This window comes from Protopterus annectens, chromosome 13.part0 (assembly GCF_019279795.1).
Source record: "Protopterus annectens isolate FY-2018-M chromosome 13.part0, PAN1.0, whole genome shotgun sequence".
Taxonomy (NCBI): Eukaryota; Metazoa; Chordata; order Ceratodontiformes; family Protopteridae; genus Protopterus; species Protopterus annectens.
This window is the reverse complement of record NC_056747.1, coordinates 108,092,058-108,112,151: the sequence shown is the minus strand read 5'-3', so window position 1 is coordinate 108,112,151 and position 20,094 is coordinate 108,092,058. Positions and strand designations below refer to the sequence as shown.

Sequence of the window (20,094 nt, the reverse complement as noted above, 5' to 3'; positions counted from 1 at the left end):
AAGCTATTCAGGCATGGCCTGCCTATGTTACCAAAATGCAGGTGAGGGCATTCTTGGGACAGCAGGGTATTATAGAAAGTCTGTTCCCAATTAAAGTAAAACAGCTGCTCCCCCCACAGACCTGATGAATAAAAACAGGCTAGATAAGGTAGTATGGACCCCAGCCTGCGAGCAAACATTCCAAAAGCTAAAGGGGCTTTGGGAGGACCCCCTGTGTTAGCCAGTCCAGATTACAGCAAATAATTTGTTGTGCAGGTGGATAGTTTGAACCACAGGGGGGAGGGGCTGTACTCAGTCAGGTTTCTTCAAAGGGAGAAGAGCATCTGGTTTTACATCTCAGCCATAGACTCCAACCTAGGGAGGCATGTTATTCAGCAGTAGAAAAAGAATGTCTATCCATAGTATGGGCACTGAAGAAATGTCAACACTATCTGTATTGAAATACATTCACTGTAGTCACAGACAATCCCTTAACATAGCTACATCGAGCCAGCCAGAAAAATGCCAAGCTATTAAGGTGGAGCCTAGGGTTGCAGGTATATGGTATGACAGTGCAGCACCGAAGTGCGGTCTCAAGACAGGGTATGGGTTAATGTGTTCCCAGACAGACTCATGTCCCTCAAGCCATGTTTCTCAAGGGTCACTTGAAAAACTTGCTCAAGTCTTCAAAGAGGGAGAGATGTGATGATGTGAGGTATTGTCAGCTATGCCAGGAGAAGTAGGGCAGTGGATATGTAACATATACCAGCATAGCTAGCTGGAGTTTTGTAAAGAATTATATGTCATTTGTATATCAAACTGATTTGTAGAGGTGCTTGTGTTGAAAATGTATTTTTAAAGCTGCATGTGCTAAAAATGTACTAACAGTGGGTCCTGCTGGATAGAAGAGAAATACACCTGTATGGTAGACTGTATTGTAACTATTGAAATGAATATATTGTAACAGAGGATACTGGAAGAGAAGAGGTTAATCTCAGTCCAGCTAAATTTGAAAAATAGTCTGAAATTAAATTACCTGGTATAGGAGATAAAGATTGTATCTTACAGTTCTGATTGCAGCTAGAGACAAAATGTCTGTGAAAACCAGGACTAGGAATGCTACTGTACTGAACTAATTGCTACCCTGGAAGGGTGGAAGTTTTTGAAATGGTTTATACCTTCCAGATGCTGTACCACATCTTAGCAAAGTGCTGTGTGTGTGTACTATGACACATATGTGTTAGATTCTGGTTCATGTTCTAGTAAAGGGGGTAGTGTGGGAATCAGACATCAGGTGACTAGATGTATGTGATGTCATTCTGTAATCTAGCACTGAAATGTTGTTTTAATACTAGATGAGACAGAAGTCTCAGAGCAGTCTGTTATTGGAACTGACAAGACCACTCACCCACTTCATCTTGCCTTGCTCTAGTAAGTGAACTAATGGACAGTAATTCTTTAGATCAGTCAGAAAATATAGTGAGATTAGTTAAGTATTCATTTTCTGTATCTGTGTGAATCTTTCCATCGGTGTTACTTTTAATATTTCCTGTGACTGAAACTCTGGCATTTACTGTAACTTGATATTTAGTATTTTCATATTCTTTTATTACTTACTATTAAAATTTTAAACTTTTATTGTGGCTGTTTTTTAGAGAATATTTTAACCTTTGGGAGTACTTGTACTTATTTGGTGGCACTATGGCCCTCCTAAAAGCCTTGCTGCATTAGTCAAACACTACCATTTGTATTAGTACTAATTTTACTCAGTAGTGGTGGTGCTGCGGTAGCGTTGTCACCTCACAGTAAGACGCTGTCCAGTTCAATTCCCAGCTAGAGCGTCTTCTGCGTGGAGATATGCATGAATGGGCATACCTTCGTTGAAGGTTGTGCATCAGGGCTGGTAACTCGGCATGTAAAAATCAACTACCAATCATTAGCGGATCGGAGTTCCACTGTGGCGACCCCTAACCTGGAAAAGCTGAATGACACAAACAAACAAATAATTGGGTACCCTTGTAAGAGCCTTAGAGTAGCTGACTTTGGAGGGGTTCAGTGACATTATCTACCTTATAGTCTGGGCAGAGGGGGTATATCTGGTAAATCTCTGCCAGTCATTTCCAGGTGTGTGTGTGTGTGTGTGTGTGTGTGTGTGTGTGTGTGTGTGTGTGTGTGTGTGTATGTGTCAGCTACTTGGATCAAAGAAACAGAGCACTGGTTTTACTGAGAGGGTGATGGAGGACTTGGCTTGGAACACACGGCTGAGAACTCAACTCTTGTCTGTGGGGAGGCTTATTTTGGGCCTGGAGAGAGGGCAACTGAGCCCAAGGACTGTGTGTGCTCCCTGTGTGCTCTTAAGGGAAAATGTGCTTGATGCAGAAAGCTCCATCTGGAAATACTGTGTGCATCTATTTTTCTTCCAAGTGAATGTCCCTCACTAGTGTCAGTGGTGAGGATTGAGGCTTATGGATTACTGGCCCAGAGGAGGAGCGTCACATCCATATTCAAGTGCAACTTTGATCTATCGATGGGAAACACAATTTACCCTAGGACTTGCCCCCCTATATTACTCATGGACAGAGGCAGCTCATAAATGATTTAGCCCATGCATGGGTCCCTTCAAATTATCTATGGTATGATCCCAGTTATTCTTATTAGGGGTAAAATATAATTACTGATCATGGGATGGGTACAGCCAATGTATGTCTAAACTGGGTAGGTTAATTCAAGCACAAAAGGGGAAACTGGCTAGGCTTAAAATGGCCCACAAGGGCAGCTAGCCTAGTACTTGCCTATGAACCTACAAGCATTATTGGTGTTATCCATTGAGTGTTGTTGTTGTGTCTTTTGGCTTTTCCCGGTTAGGGGTCGCCACAGCGGAACTCCAGTCTGCTAATGATTGGCAGTAGATTTTTACATGCTGAGTTGCCAGTCCGGACGCACAACCTTCAACAAAGGTATGCCCATTCATGCATGTCTCCACACAGAAGACGCTCTAGCTGAGAATCAAAAAGGATAACATCTTACTGTGAGGCGACAATGCTACTGCAGCACCACCACCGCAGTAATTATCCATTGAGTGTGCATAATAAAATATTTTAGTTATAGGTTCATAGGTTCAAAGGTGTGTACTAGGCTAATGGCCCTGAAACCTTTACAAGCCTAGCCCACAGAAGTGCCCTGGCATCATGCCACCCAACATTAGTTCCCAGTGCCTCTAACAGGCAGAGCCACTGCAATGATACCTGGGGTGAACTTTCTATTTCCCATTCACTCATAGAGATTTCTCTTGAAGAGGGCCAGTGAGGTGCTCTGCTTGACATGTATGGGAAGTCTATTCCAGAGCATGGGCAGTCTTTGGGTTATGAACCTGTCCCTCCAGCATGTTCTGTTGATTGTGGTAATGAGGTTGAGGTCTCTGGAGTGTGTGGTGTGGAGGGATTGGGATTTCTTTAGATGTAGCATTTCTAACAGAGCTGGGTCAGACATGGCTTTGTAAGTCAAGCAGAGATTGCCTCTTAGTAGATTATATGAGACAGAGAATAGCTGGAGTTTTTTTGAGTCTGTCCGTGTAGGACATGTGTTTAAGGCCTAGGATCCTCTTCATGAGGTACTTTTGTGGCCTTTCCAGCTGTTGCATGTGTCTAGTGAGGTACATGCCAAATGGGCATTATACTCGATGAATGGCCTAATGAGGGAAGAGTAGAGAGAGATGATGACCTCTTTCTCCCTGGATGCAAAAACCTTGGTAATGAGATGTGCCACACAGAGGATTTTCTGACCACAGTGGCAATGTGGTGGTCAAAGCAGAGGTTACTGTCAATCATGTCCCCATATCTCTTATAAAGCCTTCAGTGGGCTCCCATAGATGGGGTAATTAGTGGGAACTGAGTTTTTCCCAAAAGGGATGATGACGCATATTTTGGCATTAAGCTTAAGGCCATGGTTTTGACACCAGTCAATGGTCTCAGTGAGACCTTTCTGTTGGATGTCTACATCACTTGGGGAGTTAATAATGGCTCCCAGCTTGCAATCATCTGCGAACTTGGTCAGCCAGAGTCCCTCCGTGTTGGCCTGGACTTCTGAGAAGTAGATGCCAAACATGAGAGGACCCAGGACCGATCCCTGTGGGCCTCCACTTGTGATTGGTCGGCAGTCTGACTTGGAGTCTGCTACTTTCACACTGTAGGTTCTATTTGTGAGCCACTTTGCAACCCACCTGGTGATATGGGGGGGTTGATGCCTAGTTTGGTCAGTTTATCAATAATTCCAGAGTGGGGAATGTTATCAAAGGCTTTGGCCAGATCGAGGTAGGCTGTATGAACTGCCTTGCTTTCATCCACAGCTCTAGTGACTGACTCAGAGAAGTCAACCAGGTTGAGCAGGCATGATCTACCTTTCACAAAACCAAATTGTGTGGGATCTAGAGTTTGGAGATTCCCTATATCCTTGTTAATTAGGTCCATGATGTTGTGCTTCATAGCCTTACATATCAGACTCATCAGGCTAATGGGGCGATAATTCCCAGGGTCTGTAGTCCCTCCCTCTTTATGGAGAGGGATAACTGTAGCAGTGTGCCATTCGGTAGGGACAAAGCCTGAGATGGTGGTGTGACAGAACAGGGCACACAGATGTGGTGCCAGTTCACTTTGTAGTTCATGTAGAACACATCCAGGGATATTGTCGGGTCCCATGGAAGTTGTATTCTTGGCCTTGGACAATGCAGCTTTAACCTGTGCTGCAGTAATGATGGGTGCCTGGCATTCCACCGGTATTGTGATTGGTCCTTTTGGGGGGGGGGGGGTAAAGTTGGCACTGAATCTCTCGGCCAGTATTTGTTTATTTATTTATTTGCCATTTGTTAACAGAGTTGGTCGAGCTGGGCAGGTGCTCTTTTTCAGTAGAGACCCAAGCAAAAAAGCTCCAATTACAGTAAAACATTTTTACAACCAATAGGGTATTTACATATACAATCAAACACAGCATTTAAAATATACAAGCAAGAGGAGGTAGCATACTGCATAGATAGATAACCTTTTCTTCTTCTTCTTCTTCTTACAATGTATGGCAAGAAAAAACAAACAAAAGAGTTAAACAATAGAAATAAACAATTGTGTTTCTTATAAGTACAGGAAGCTCATTGAGAAATCAATAGTTTGGAATGGGAAAACAGTGACTTATTCCCTAGTATAGAGGGGCATACAGGTGTGAGAGAGAATGATCCATGCACAGAGTGGAGTGGAGTGGAGGGGGTATAGAATGAAAGAGGAGGGAGATATTGGAGATAGAAGTATAGAGTGAAGATTGGGGTATAGGGGGAGGGCAGGGTCGCAGAGCGGGAGTCTGGGTATACAGATAGGAATAGGTAACAGGGAGAAAAAGTGGAGGCAGGTGGCAGGAGAATAGGCAGAGTAGTTAGTGAGGAAAAGTGGCAGCAGATGGAGGGAGAAGAGGCAGAGTAGTCAGGGAAATTGTGACAAGGGGGGAGGCAGTGTAGGCAGGGTTCAAGTAGGGTCTTTACAGGGGCAGTTCCAGGAGGTGAGCAGATATTCCTTTACGGTGAGTTTGAAGTTAGATGGGTTTTGGATAGTTCTGATTTGGAGAGAGGGTTGGTTCCAAGAGGTGCTAACTGAGTGACTATAAAGCATTTTTCCTATAGCTTTATTAGGTTTGGTGATTTGATGGAGGTGCTGGTCAGAGCTATGAAGCTTCCGATTAGGGATATAGGGGGAGATGATGATTGTTAGAGAAGGACAGGCTGTTGGTTGATGGATGATAGTATGTGTCAGAAGAAGTTGAGGTAACAGAAGTTTATTGTGGAGTTCTAACCAGTGGAGTTTTTGTAAGGAGAAGCAGTGATGTGTGCGGTAGGGAAGGTTAGTGGCAAATCTAGCAATTTTGTTGTAGGTAAGTTCGAGTTTGGTTGACAAATTTTTTGAAGGTTAGTGAAAACTGGGGCAGTGTATCGTAGAGTAGGCAATAAGTAGACTTGAGCTAGGGACAATCTACATTCTTGTGTTAAGAAGATTTTATTTCTGTATAGCGATCCTAGTTTCTGGTGTGTTTTCTTGATGCAGTTATAAATGAGTTCATCATCTATATAGACTCCGAGAAGTTTAGTGTGAGATTCAACGTTAACAGTAGTGTTGTTTAGAGAACAGAATGAGAAGGTGGTTTTGAGGTGTTGTAGGGACTTAGAGAGGAAGAGAAGTAGTTTTGTTTTGTTGGGGTTGGTTAGAGGTGAGCCATCTTTCAACAGAGTGGAGGGTGTCTTGACTGAGGGCTAGTAGGTGGGGTAGACTGTCAGAGGTTGAGATGATGGTCGAGTCATTGGCATATTGTATGAGTGTGGAGGTGGGGCATGATTGGTAGAGATTATTAGTAAAGATGTTAAATAATAGTGGACCAAGGATGGAGCCTTGAGGCACACCAGTTTGAACAGGGAGGAAAGGTGAGGTTGCAGAGAGCCATTTGACTGACTGAGCTCTATTTGATAGGTATGACGAGAACCAGGACAGAGCAGAGGAGGAGAGATTAAAGTGGCAGAGTTTGGATAGAAGGAGTTTGTGGGACAAAGTATCAAATGCTTTAGAAAGGTCGAGAAAGAGGCATGATGAAGTTTATTATTGTTAAGAGATGTAGCAATAGAGCTGGTGAAGGACAGAAGTGCTGTAGTTGTGCTATGATGTGGACGGAAACTGTGTTGTGTTGAGGTGAACAGATTTTCCTGGGTGAGATATGAAATAAGCTGCTTGTGTATACACTTTTCTAGAATCTTGGACAGACGGGATAATATTGCGATAGACCTACAATTGGAGGGATCAGTGGAGTTACCCCCTTTATGTAATGGTATAATACAGGACTTTTTCCAGATATTAGGGACAGAGTTTTCTTGACTTGATCTATTGATAAGGATGGAGACAGGATAGGCAATAGAAGAGGCAGCAAGTTTGAGGTAGAGTGGAGGAAGGCTGTCAGCAGAAGGGGAGCAAGGTTTTAGTTTAAAGAGTAGTGATCTGATGATGAAGGGGGGGACAAGCTTGACAGAGAAAGGAGTTGTGAGGGTAGGGGGAGGATGGTCATGGCAGGTATCCTTGTTTGGTTTAATTAAGTTTTGTATGGAATTAATGAAGAAGGAGTTAAGAAGAGTGGCAGTTTTAAGTGGAGAGCTATTCAGGGATGGGTTTCCTGGGTGTAAAAGTTTGTTGCTGGTACTCCAGAACTTTGGGGGGTTAGAGTGGAGATTTCTTTGTGGGTCTAGATAAAATGATTTTTTGTCCCTGGTGACATATTTTTTTGTGGTGTTCCTTAGTTCCCTATAGTTTTAGAGACTAGAGGGTGTTTTGAGTATGTTGCTCATAGGGTGTTTTGAGAGTTGTTCAGAGTATGTTGGTAATATCTGTTGGCTCAGCATAGGAGGTACAATTGTGCAGTAACTCAGAGCAAACCTGGGTACTGCCGTGGAGATTCTTGATATAACTATAGAAGGCTTTGTGGTTGTTTTAGTGTATGCCACAATTCTACCTTCATAGCTGGCTTTAGAGGTTTTGATGAGGGATCTCAACTTTTTGTTAAGGCTAATAAGGGAGTTTTTCCAGTCTTTGGACTTCACCTTTTTCTGCAACAGTTTCTTCCTTCTGTTGTAGAGTGCATTAATGGCAGGGGACCACTAGATTGGCTTCCTTTTTTGTAGAAGAGCATCTTGGTTCTATTGGGTATGGCTAGTTCCAAGCATTTATGTACATGTTCATACACTGCACTGGTGTATGATTTGGCAGTCATGCATCTATTTTCCATTGACATGGGTGTGTGAGGTTAGCCACCTCTGTTTTTAGGAGCCCAAAGTCAGCTTTGGAGACGTTTTTCATGGTGGTTACCTTTGCAGGGGGTGTGGGTGAGATGTGGATTTCCATGGTGATTAGTTTGTGGTCGGATCTAACCAGGGAGGAATTGACTACTGGTGTAGAACAATGGTTGCCCATGTTAGTAATAACCAGGTCAAGGATGTTGCTTCCTCTAGTGGGGTTAAGAATGAGCTGGTCCAGGGCATTGGAACTGATGAATTCCAGGAAGCGTTGGGCCAGTGTATTGGTGCATGAGTAGTTTTCCCAGTTGATGGAGGGGTAGTTGAATTCACCTAGTATGAGAGCGTTGGGTTGGATCCTAATAGTTTCCAGGGTGCTTAGGAAGGTGGAGTGAGAGTCTTGGGACATGGTTGGGGACCTATAGCAGGCTACGACCTGAATTGCCGTCTTACCCAATGTTAATTTTACCTGAAGTATCTCAGATGCGTTATATCGGGCTACTAGTCTGGAGGTGTGCATATCCTTTATAAATATGGAGACACTACTGCCTTTGGAGCTTTGGTCCATGTTTGTTCTGGGGCCGAAAAGTGTGGAATGAGTTATAGCCTGGTAGTGCAGGGGAGCTTTCTGGTGCTTTAAACCAGGTCTCCGTAACAGCACAAATGTCAATGATGTCCATTTTGAGGAGTGCTTTGAGCAAGTGCATCTTGAGATTTAGACTTCTAGCACTGAGCAGCATGACATTCAGATTGCATTTATTTATAGCTGTTACGGTGGTAATTTGGTCTTTGGAACATCGCCTAAAAAAAGGCACTATAGGTATGGCAAGAGGGTTAGCCAGTGTTCTGAAACCCAGGGGTGACAGCTGCAGGCCATCTCTGGCAAAGCATCGAGGTCTGTCAATCATGTCATCCCAAGCAGACAGATACTGGTTCCCCTTAGAATGGGTTGCATATGGCGTGGTGCGAGTCTTGGCTTCAGAATGCATGGCTTCCAATTTGGATATACAAGTGCATCTCTCACAAGTCTAAGTGTTGGGAGGTAAGAGGAGATGGTTGTCTATGTAAATGAGGCAGTTGCTACGCTGCCTCAGAATGCCCAAGTTCACCAGGTTAATAGGAGAAAGCACAGGGAACTGACCTTTAGACATGCCAGGAGGGATGGTCATTATTACTAAGTACTGGAGCTGTTTCCCTATATTCCTTTTACAGGAAAAATGTCACTCAAGGTGTCTGAGTCTGTACAGAGCACTGTCAAACACCTGAGGGGAAACTAATACGTAGACCCTGAAAATTTAAGGATGAAGTATTTAGGCAGATATTCTGAAGTTAGGAAGAAATCAAGCAGTACTTATTGAAAAATAAAGAATTAGCTTGTCAAGAATGATGAAAACAGGGGAGTCGCATGAATGGCTACTGCCTGGCTACTATTAATGCTGGTCTCAGCAGAGCTTCACTCTGTTCGGATACAATACTCCTTTGCTTTTTCTCTCACCAGAAGCAAAATATTAACACCAATCCCAAGAAGAGAAGCAGGCCACGGCCTGTTTAGTGATCCACAGTCTCGTCCCAGATGATGCAAGGGTCTGCAGGCTTGTAGCCTTTTTCTGGTAGATGTCTTGAATAGCAATCAGACCAATCGGGTACGTTAAGCACAGACACACTCTCCAATCAGAAAGAGTCAGGAATCAATGCACTCTGCTCCTACTCTCACCAGGATCAGAATATAAGAACAGATTCCAAGCTGTCACCTATAAAGCAGTTACTAAGCTTTCTGGTGATCAGCAGTCTTCAGGAAATAATGTAACTGCACTCCTTCTTTCACCAGGAGAAAACAGAGGCATAAATCCCAAGATGACTACTGAGAGGCAGAATGTGGGCTCTCCAATAACTGGTGGTCTTGCAATAGACACTTAAAGGTAAGATGAAAAAAATGGTTTATCCTAAACACTGCAGTGTGCACTAGATGAGTTAGATGTGAAAGTAGGTAACTTACATTTTTCCTGTCTAAAAAGTTAAGTTTTAATGGAGAGTCACTATTTTTAAAACAGCAAAATAGATTGAAAGCGGGTGGTCATTTTTGTATTCTGGTACTATGGAATACAGTAGGATGGCCAATAAATTTAAATAGTTGAAGGGGAGTGATTTCACAAAATGATAATTTTGTGCTTACTCGCACCAGCCAGTAAAAGCAGGGAGGAAATGAGATATGTGGTCAAATTAACATAAGGGGCAGGCAACTACAAAGACAGTGGTGTTTAAGAACATAACAATAACCAGGTAGGAGGGTGGGAAAAAATTCTGTCTGACTCACAAGAGACAGAGCTGTGGTCTCTTTTCAAGTTTTAATATGCAGTTAAAGGCAGAATACAAGTAAAACACAGTGTAAAGAAAACAAATCACTGTTTACAAAATAGAAAAAGGCAATAAAGTAATACAAAATGAAACAAATAAAAAGCAAACTAACCTTTCCTTCACAGCAAACTGTAGCAGAGTCTGGGTGAGCCCTTCCAGTAAAGCCTAAATTCACTCAGCGGCTCTTTCACAGAGAAAGACCTTTACCCTAAACTGTACTGTTCAATTAAAAATGCAGGGCTTGTCTGGGATTTGAACCCAGGACCTCTCACACACAAAGCGAGAATAATACCCCTAGACCAACAAGCCACTGTCCTTGCCTGCTTAAGTGCTTGTTTTTGTTTTACTTTTGTATATTTTAGGTACTGTGCAGAGAGGGAAAGAATTATGTTTCCTTTGGAGAGTTTTTGTTGGCCATTAAACAAAGTAGGATGGAAAAAAACTAGGTCATAAGGACAGCAAAGGGGCTTGATGGGCAAGCTAGTGATGTTCAAAAATAAATAAAAATATGCCCAAAGGGCTTCATTAAAGTCCCCTTTTTGTCGCAACTTAAATTTAAAAAGTAATGTGAATTTCTCATTGCATAAAAATAGTCAAAAGTATAAATTTTCTTAGTTTCATAAAAAGTTTATGCATTTTGTATACTTTCCTTTGAGTCTGAAAGTATATTTAAGTTCCATATACTGATTTTGGCCCTCCTGTTGTAGAAGTAGCAGTCCACAAAAAAACACAAACACTGATGGGCCAAAAAGAGCCATAAAGATGAGAGAGTGGACTACTGAGGATAAGGAAAAATTATGTATTGTAACTATTATACAAGGGAGCCCAGAATATCCAAACAGAAGATATTCAAAAAGACAGATAGAAATTAGAGGAAAGAAAAATAACTTGCACAAGAAAAACTGTCAAAAACTTCAAATGCAAAATTGTCTTCAGAAATAAAGCAGATACATGAAAAACATTACATAGACAAAGAAACTCTGGGCTGCTTGGAAAAAGAAGTGACAGAGGGAAGTACAAAAATATAAAGAACAAAACCTAGAGATTTTTAAAAGCTATAAAAAAGAAACCTGGACAGTGGAAAGAAAGAGAGATATGATGTTGTAGTTTGTCTTTTCGGCTTTTCCTGGTTAGGGGTCGCCACAGTGGAACTCAGCTCCGCTAATGATTGGCAGTCGATTTTTTTTTTTATGTTGCCGAGTTGCCAGCCCATCGCCCAACCTTCAACGAAGGCACGTCCATTCACGCATGACTTTTGGAGGCCACTCGACCGCGGGGAGGACATGCAGACTTGCAATATTATGCAAAGGAGAAAGCCAAACTATTCAATACAGAAAAGTACCTCCAAAGATATTTGAAGAGAAATACAGGCAAAGGTACCCAGATATTGAAAATGTCAAAATACAAAAAATAAAATCACAAAGGGGGAAATGCAAAACAGAAGGTTAGTGAAGCTGAAGTTATGGAACACCTGCAAAGTGAAGGATTTACTATACAAAGTCTAAGACAGACTATGTCACATAATGGAAAAATGAGTCCCCAGATTAAGGAGAAACAGGTGGAATGGGAGACATCTGAAGAAGAAATATGGACATGGGAAAGAAAAAGAGATTTAATATGGTGGAATATTTATGCAAAGGAGAAAGCAAAGCTAATCAATACAAAAATATTAGCACCAAAGATATTTGAGAGAAATATAGACAAAGGCATTCGGATATAGAAAATTTCACAATACAAAAAATAAGAAAAAAAGGGGGAGTATTAAAGAGGATTAGTAATGGAGAATTTAAGAAATAGAAACTGAATTTAAGGACTACCTGCAAAATAAGGGGTTTAGTGTAGAAAATCCAGCTCAAATAATGTCACAGCATGATGCAACAATAAGTCCTCAAATTAGGGAGAAACAAGTGGAACGGGAAGCATATGATCACTTGCCACATGAAGATGCTCTGGAGATTTCATTAAGAAACCAGCACCAAACGTTCAGCTGGAGTTGCACTACATAGGAAGGAGCAGGAAATGGTGGCAACTCTGATGTAATCAATGTTTTGAAGTGATGGGCCAATGAGTTTCCTTTTTAAAGAGCAACAGATGACGCAGGATGTTAACTGAAGAGAATATGTCACAGGAAGATGTTCTGAAAGTTTCTTTTTAATGTCTACAGGAAACAGAGAAGAAAGAATGTGCCCTCAATTTAGAAAAAAATGACCTATTGAAAGAGTTGCTTGATTTAATACAGATTGATATAGACATATTAAGATGGATGAAAGAAAATGATTATAGAAAGTGAATAACACCCAAAAGGTTAGAAGTCTGATAAATCACATGAACACAGTAATTGCGACTATTAACAGAAATTCATGTGATATAACAGAAGTAAATAGGACATGTTACTGTGCAGCTAAATTAATAACACACATCTTACAAAAAATGTAGAACAATAAGGTTATGGAAGGGAATAAATAAAATGCCATCAAGGAAGCATCTTATAGAGTAAACTATAGAGCAATTAAGACAAGAAGTGTCACTATTAGAATAGTACAGAAGATGGTACAGGCCAACAAAAATACTTAAAGACAGATGTGATAAAAGCAAGATGCAGTATAAGAACAGACCAGCATCTATCTTACACCATTACAATTAATAAACTTACGCTATCAGCACAGGGAGAAAAACTTAGGCAATATGCAGATAAATGTAAAGGAAATGTACAAAATAAGGAATTCAATGATGACCCGAAACATTTTTATAGAGAATTGGGAAACAAAGCAAAAGGACTAGAAACACCATCAAAAAAGCAGACAGACACATTTTGGAGAAATACACGTGAAGAAATTTACCTTAGTAGATCAAATTGCCAGAACAAAGAAATTTAAATTGTCGAGATGAGAAGACCAAGATTTTATTTATTTATTTATTTATTTATTTAAATTTGTTGACCGGGAGTGTCCGACTGGATGTGGGTCCATTTTCAGCGGAGGCCCGGGGAGAAAAGCTCCACAGTAAAATAAACAGACAGTAGTTACATTGGATTACATAGCGATTAACAATTTAACATAGAAATTACTTACAACATATTTACAGATGAAGAACATAATACATCAGTAGACAACTAGAATCTTTATCTGTGAAGAACATAACAGGCATTAACAAATGTAACAATGAGAAGTTCCTGCTGTATAATAAGTACTAGGCTTATGAGCATCTGAGCTTACTATCATCAAGGTAGTTAGTGGAGGTGAAAGAAAGGTAGTAGTTGGATGGGGTGGATGATATTAGAGTGGGAGTTGCAAGGGCATAGCCAGCATGTTTTAGGTGCTTTTAATAAAGTTTTGAAGTTGGTGCATGATGGTACGGAGGTAATTGTGGGTGGGAGTGAGTTCCATAATTTGGCTATGGCGCAAGAGAATAGTGCTTCACCAGCAGAGTTATTGGCTTTAGTGATCTGCAAGTGATTTTTGTTGCTGGATCTTAGTGGTCTGGTTGGGATGGGTTGGAGTAGATTCTGGAGGGATGGGACATTTAGTGGATGGTTTACTAGTTTGTGGGCGAGTGAGAGTTGATACCACTGAAGGAGGTGAGGGAGTTCAAGCCAGCCCAGTTCAGCAAGTGAGAGACAGTGGTGACTATGGTAGGATGCCCCTGTGGTGAATTTGGCGATTTTATTGTAGCAGGTCTCTAGCTTGTTTAGATCACATTGCCTAAGGTTGGTATATACTGGACAGGCATAAAGTAGGGTGGAGATAAGGTGGGAATTTGCTATTGAAATCTTTGCTGCTTTGGTGAGAAATTGTTTATTTCTGTATAATGCTCCTAGTTTTTTGTGGACTTTTTTTATGGTCATGGATATGTGAATGTCAAATTTTAGTTTATTGTCTGTTTCCACTCCTATCAATTTGGTGTGTTCAGTTGGGTATATAGTGGTGTTGTCTTTTGCTGTGATGTTAAAGTGAGAGTTGTTTTGAGTATGTTTGGTGGGTTGGAAGATGAGTAGTTTAGTTTTGTTTGGGTTGAGTATTAATTGGGCATCGGATAACCATGTTTCAACAGAGGAAAAGGCTTCCTGTGTGACTTTTTGCAGTTTGGGTAGGGACTGGGCTGAGCAGAAGATGGTTGAGTCATCTGCGTATTGGATGAGTGTGCCATGTTTGGTGGCAGAGGCTAGATTATTGGTGTAAACAGAGAAAAGTAGGGGTCCAAGGATGGATCCTTGGGGAACCCCTATGGAGACAGGTAGTTGGGGAGATATGTCATTATGCCATACAACGGATTGTTGGCGGTCAGACAGGTAACTCTGAAACCAGTTGGTGACTGATTGTGAGAATGAATTGAGATTGCTGTATGAATGAATGTTTAACATGCCGAACATAGGAAAAACGAAAAGCTACTCCACTTGGCAAACAGCAGTCAAACTTCTGAATGGAGATCACAGAGCATTAAGAAAAAACAGCTGCTCCATTTAAAAATATATGTTAACACAGAAATGTAAGTTAAACGGTTCTGCATGGAGACTGTGGTACAGTGAGGATTGGGAAATTTACCCTTTTCCCCACTGTAATGCAATCTTGGTGTTGGTATATATAATATGAAGGGGGTGGGGGTACAGTCTCCCACATAGGAGGTACAGGGGGGGCTAGCCCTCTTGCAAAAACATTGAGAAATTACATTCATATGTTAAAATATGTGTTTAAATGGGACAGCTATTTTTTGTGAATGGTCCATGATCTGCATTCACAAGTGGGGTGTCTGACATGCGCATTAGGTTTCCGTTTTTGCTAAATTCGACTTGGCAAACATTCGTTCTTACAGCAATTTCGGTCTTCTTGTCTTGATAATTTAAATTTTGTCATTCTGGCAATTCTATTAACGTAGATTCTGTGAAGACTCTGTGGAACATAAAAAGATGCTGAATGGATATAAGTAATACACAAAACAGTAAGAAGTTCAGATGTACAGGATATGAGATAGAATGAAGTAATGGCCAGAGAAATTGAACAAAATTACAAAAAGCTCCTAATTGGAAAACCCAAGGCCCAGATACAGTACCTAACTTTTGCATAAAATTATTAACATTTTTACATCAAGATTTAACACTGAGTAAGAACTACTTACATGTGCATCCCAAACAGACACCATCCTGGTTAACAGGAAAAATGACACTCCTCCTTAATAGTGAACCTGTAAGCTATCCTAAAAACTATAGACCAATAAACTTGCCTTCCAACAATGTACAAAAACTGCAAACTGGAATTAATGCCCATGGAGTTTATAGTCATTTAGAAGAAAACTCAATCATGGCAAAATACAAAAGGGTAACAAAAAATGACATATGGAGCAAAGGATCATATGTTGCTAAATATATTAATAATGGAGAATTGTAAAAAGGGAAAGAATCTAAGTATGACACTGAAAAATTACAAAACTTATTTGACAGCATCCCATATTCACTGATAAAAGACTGCTTAGAGCTGCATAAAATACATCCTACATTGGTCAATTACATTACAGTGACCATAAAACAGCGGCAAACCAATTTGCAATTTAACCATCACAAAGGGCAAATTATTATCTCAGGGATAAAAATTCAAAGGGGGATATTCCAGGGCGTCTTTGTCACCACTGTTGTTCTGTCTTACGCTTAACCCATTAAGCTATTTAACAGATTAGGTCTTGGTTATAATTTGGCTCCAAGACAAACTTGCAAAAAGATTTCAGATCTAATTTTTGTGGATGACTTAAAATCATATAATTCATCAGATGAGAGTTGGAAGCACAACTGTTAGTGGTTAAAACTTTCTCACATGATATAAGGATGACATTTGGAGTTGATAAACATGCAAAAACAACTTTTAAAGCAGGAAATTCACTAGCCACTGGCGTTGTGTTTTTGGATCTGACTAAGGCTTTTGACTCCATTCCCCATGAAACAGTTATAAGAAATTCAGAGAACCAATAACTATAAGTAGCTAAATGGCTATATAAATGGCTACTGGGTAGGACATACAGAGTGAGAACTAAAAACTCCTACTCTGAGTATAAAGTGATAGTCAGGGGAGTGCCTCAGGGTTCAGTTTTGGGGACACTATTACTTCATCTAGTGATGTCAGAATGTTCAAAACTTAACTCTGTATGTTTAAGTAAGCTAAGATAGGGAGGGCAGTAACCAGTACTAGTGACTGGTATTGTTGCAGTCTTACTTGGATAACCTATATGAATGGATAACAGTGAAGAGTATGAGATTTAACAACAGAAAAATGAACCATTTTACATTTTGGGCATAATAATGATCAATATCCTTACATCCTGGGCAGTCAAAGCTGTGTTTATTCTCAGGTAATGAGAGCTCTAGGTACCATGGTGGATACGAATCTGAAAATTGAAGTTAATGGGACAAATATATATGATCAGGATTTGACACAGGAATGGTTAAGGAGAGGCGAGTTGAAACCAAAGGATGAAAGGTTGATAATGGCAGCCCAGGACAATGGACTACATACACAGTGGTTTACAAAGTCCATTGAACATGATGGAGAAACAGACAAATGTAGGTTCTATAAAAAAGAATTGAAAACAGTGACACACCTTGACACACCTTGTTGCTGGGTGCAATACACTCATGGCAGAGGGCTTGTACACACAATAATGTGGCAAGACTGTTGCTTTTGAGATTGTGCAAACACTACATTATAGAAGTAGATGAGAAGCACTAGAAACATGAACCATAATGCATTATAGAGAATGATAAAACGTACATCACATGAGATCACCAGCTAACAATTCAAAAAATAGATGTGAGAAAACCAGATATAGTAGTCCATAAAAAAGACAAAAGTAGCATTGATCATTAAAATTGCCACACCTGCTGATTACAATGTCTCATCTCCAGAGAGACACAAAGTCATAAAATATCAGGATTTACAGGCAGAAATGAGAGCAATGTGAAAGAAAGATAACAGTTCCAACAGTAGTAGAAGTGATGGGTCTTAAAAAAAAGACTCTACAGTTGTATTTAGATATGCAATTAGTACATCAACTCTGTATGAAATGCAATAGAAGTCAGTGCTGGCCACATTGAGGAAGCTGCAAAAAGCACTTTTGGCTAACATCAAAGACTGAAACAATACAAACATCATGAACTTTAATTATACCTTGACCTAGGAATGGGGTCCATTCAATCATGGTATCAGAAACCCAAAAGGTTTGGAGAAATTAAACCATGATTTTGATTGAAAATGATTTATAGCCCAGCATGATTCCTGAGCCATCATCTGATGAAGTTTGCTAAGGATACCCAATGAGTTCTACAGCATTAACTTCAGCTTTAGTAACACTTACTGATAAGATGCAAATATGCATGCAAATTTAAAAAATGGAATTAGAGTTAATAAAATATACAACAGAAAAAGGCACTTAGTTTTCAAAAATTACCCGAGTCATAAAAACAACTCTAGAATAAAAAACTCACTTTCATAAAAATAAAATTAAATTAAATAATACTTATACATTTACTTTTCTTGTAAAAAATTCTAGATTTAATTATGACCTCAGTTTAATATTAAAGGATAAAACCAGTAATTAGGTATTATTTAATTATGCCAGAAAACTAAAAGGGAAAGTGTGAATGTATCATTTCCACAATTAACAAGAAACTTAACCATCCAACCACAGAGCATATTGACTGCACTTGTAGTAACATTTTGTGCAACCTTCTCATTTAGTATAGTGATGTGTGTCACAGAGCTTTAGAGACAACAGCTAACTTCCATTCTATAGTATGGCATGACATCTGCACCGAAAGTAAAATTATAAAAATAAATAAATAAATCTGTGAAACCAGGAAACAAGCCTAGAGGTTTCTTAAACAGAATTAAGGAAAACCTAGCAAAACTCCTATTGGTAATGAGCAACATTGTCAGCATGTCAACATATCTTTGACCTCTGATAACAGGACAGGCTGTAGTAATACTAGTTCACACATCTGGGGAGAATTACATTACGCTTAATTTTAAACCCATCATAGGGATAGCTATAATGGAGCTAATCCAGTATGACACGTAGGTCTGATTTCTGTTTGATATGGACCAGCGTGGGTCTGTTAACTTGACATTACCTTTTGAATCTTGTGGAATTCTTTGAAAAGGTTTTGATAGGGTGACAGTTCTTGCTGCTTATCATAAGCTTGTTAAAGCATTCAACATAAAGTGTATTTCGGCTTTTCCCGGTTAGGGGTCGCCACAGCGGAACTCCTGTCCACTAATGATTGGCAGTGGATTTTTACGGTGCCGAATTGCCAGCCCGACGCCCAGCCTTTAAAGAAGGCATGCCCATTCACGTACACACCTAACTGGATATCTTTAGCATCACTCGACCATGGGGAGGACATGCAGACTCCACACAGAAGGTGCTCCGGCCGAGAATCGAATGGGAGAACCTTTTGCTGTGAGGCGACAACGCTAAGCGCTGCACCACCGCGGCCTGTGTTAAAGCATTCAACATAATACCCCATAAAAAAACTACAAATTAAAAATATTATTTATTTATTTATTGACATTTGTTTACTGGGAAAGTCCACTGGACTGGAGTAAGCCCATTTTCAGTGGAGACCTGGGGAGAAAAGCTACAAGATAACAATAAAATTTACATAAAGTTTCAAAAGATTCATTAATAATGTCAAAATATCAAGCAAAGTACAAAAAAAGAAATTACCAAAAGCATATATATAAAATTATAAAAATTAGAAAAGCTGACATAACATTATACTAACAGCAAAGTGAAACACATTCATAGTACAGACAATGATAACATTGCACAGTACTAGGTGAGACAACATAGGTTCATAGGTTCATAGGTTGATACTAGGCTATCTGCCCTAGGGCATTTACAAGCCTAGCCAGAGTGTGTTTGGCTTTCGCCACCCTTCTTAGATTAGTTGACTGTGCCTCTGTATAGTAGATCACACAAGATAGCCAATTTAAGGTTAGTTTACCGTGCCTCTGTCTAGCAGTGACACAGAAGAGATCCCAGGGGTAAATTTACAATCTCCCATCCAAATGTCAAGATTCTTCTTGAAGAGGGTCATTGAGGGGCTCTGTCTGACATGGATTGGGATTTTGTTCCAGAGTTAGGGGAGCCTCTGGGATATGAATCTGTCCCTCCAGCATGTTCTGTTTATTTCTGTGCTGAGGTTTAAGTCACTGGAGCATGTAGTTCTGATGGATTTGGATTTCTTGAGGTGGAGCATGTCCATTAATTCTGGGTTGGACATGGCTTTATACGTCAGGCACAGATCGCCTCTGAGTAGGCGGTAAGCAACTGAGTAGAGCTGGAGTTTCTTTAGCCTAACTGCATAGGGCATCTGTTTGAGTCCCTTGATCCTCTTGGTGAGGTACTTTTGGGGTCTTTCTAGTTGTAGCAGGTGTCAGGTAAGGTACATCCCAAATGGGGCATTGTATTCAATTATGGGCCTGATGAGTGATGAGTGGAGGGGCACAATGACCTCTCTTGATCTAGATGTGAACCCCTTCGTGATAAGGTGGGCTATATAGAATGTCTTTCTAACCACTTTGGCAATGTGATTGTTAAAGGAGAGATTGCAATCTACCTGTGTCCCCAAATCCCTAATTACTTCTTCCGTACTTAATGGATTACCACCTATGTGGTAATTTGTGGGCACTTTGTTTTTCCCAAAGGGGATGACTATGCACTTTTTGGCATTTAGCTTTAGGCCATGGCTCTTGCACCAGTTATCCGTCTCTGTGAGACCTTTTTGGAGGATGCTTGTGTCAGCCGGCGAGTCGATTATGGCCCCCAGTTTGCAGTCATATGCAAACTTTGTCAGCCATAGTCCTCCTGTGTTAGCCTGTACCTCAGAGAAATATATGCCGAACAAGAGAGGTCCCAGGACTGAGCCTTGTGGGACGCCACTTGTAATTGGTTTAGAGTCTGACATGGCACCT

General features: G+C 40.4%; 1 protein-coding gene and 1 non-coding gene across 2 annotated transcripts in view; both read right to left on the bottom strand.

Annotated features, from left to right (window-relative positions):
* Positions 1 to 20,094, bottom strand: part of LOC122787839 (dedicator of cytokinesis protein 7-like) — a 4,057,077-nt gene that overhangs the window by 3,203,546 nt on the left and 833,437 nt on the right. The window lies entirely within an intron of this gene.
* TRNAT-UGU lies at positions 10,376 to 10,447 on the bottom strand. The gene has a single exon. It is a non-coding gene; the product is annotated as a tRNA-Thr (tRNA).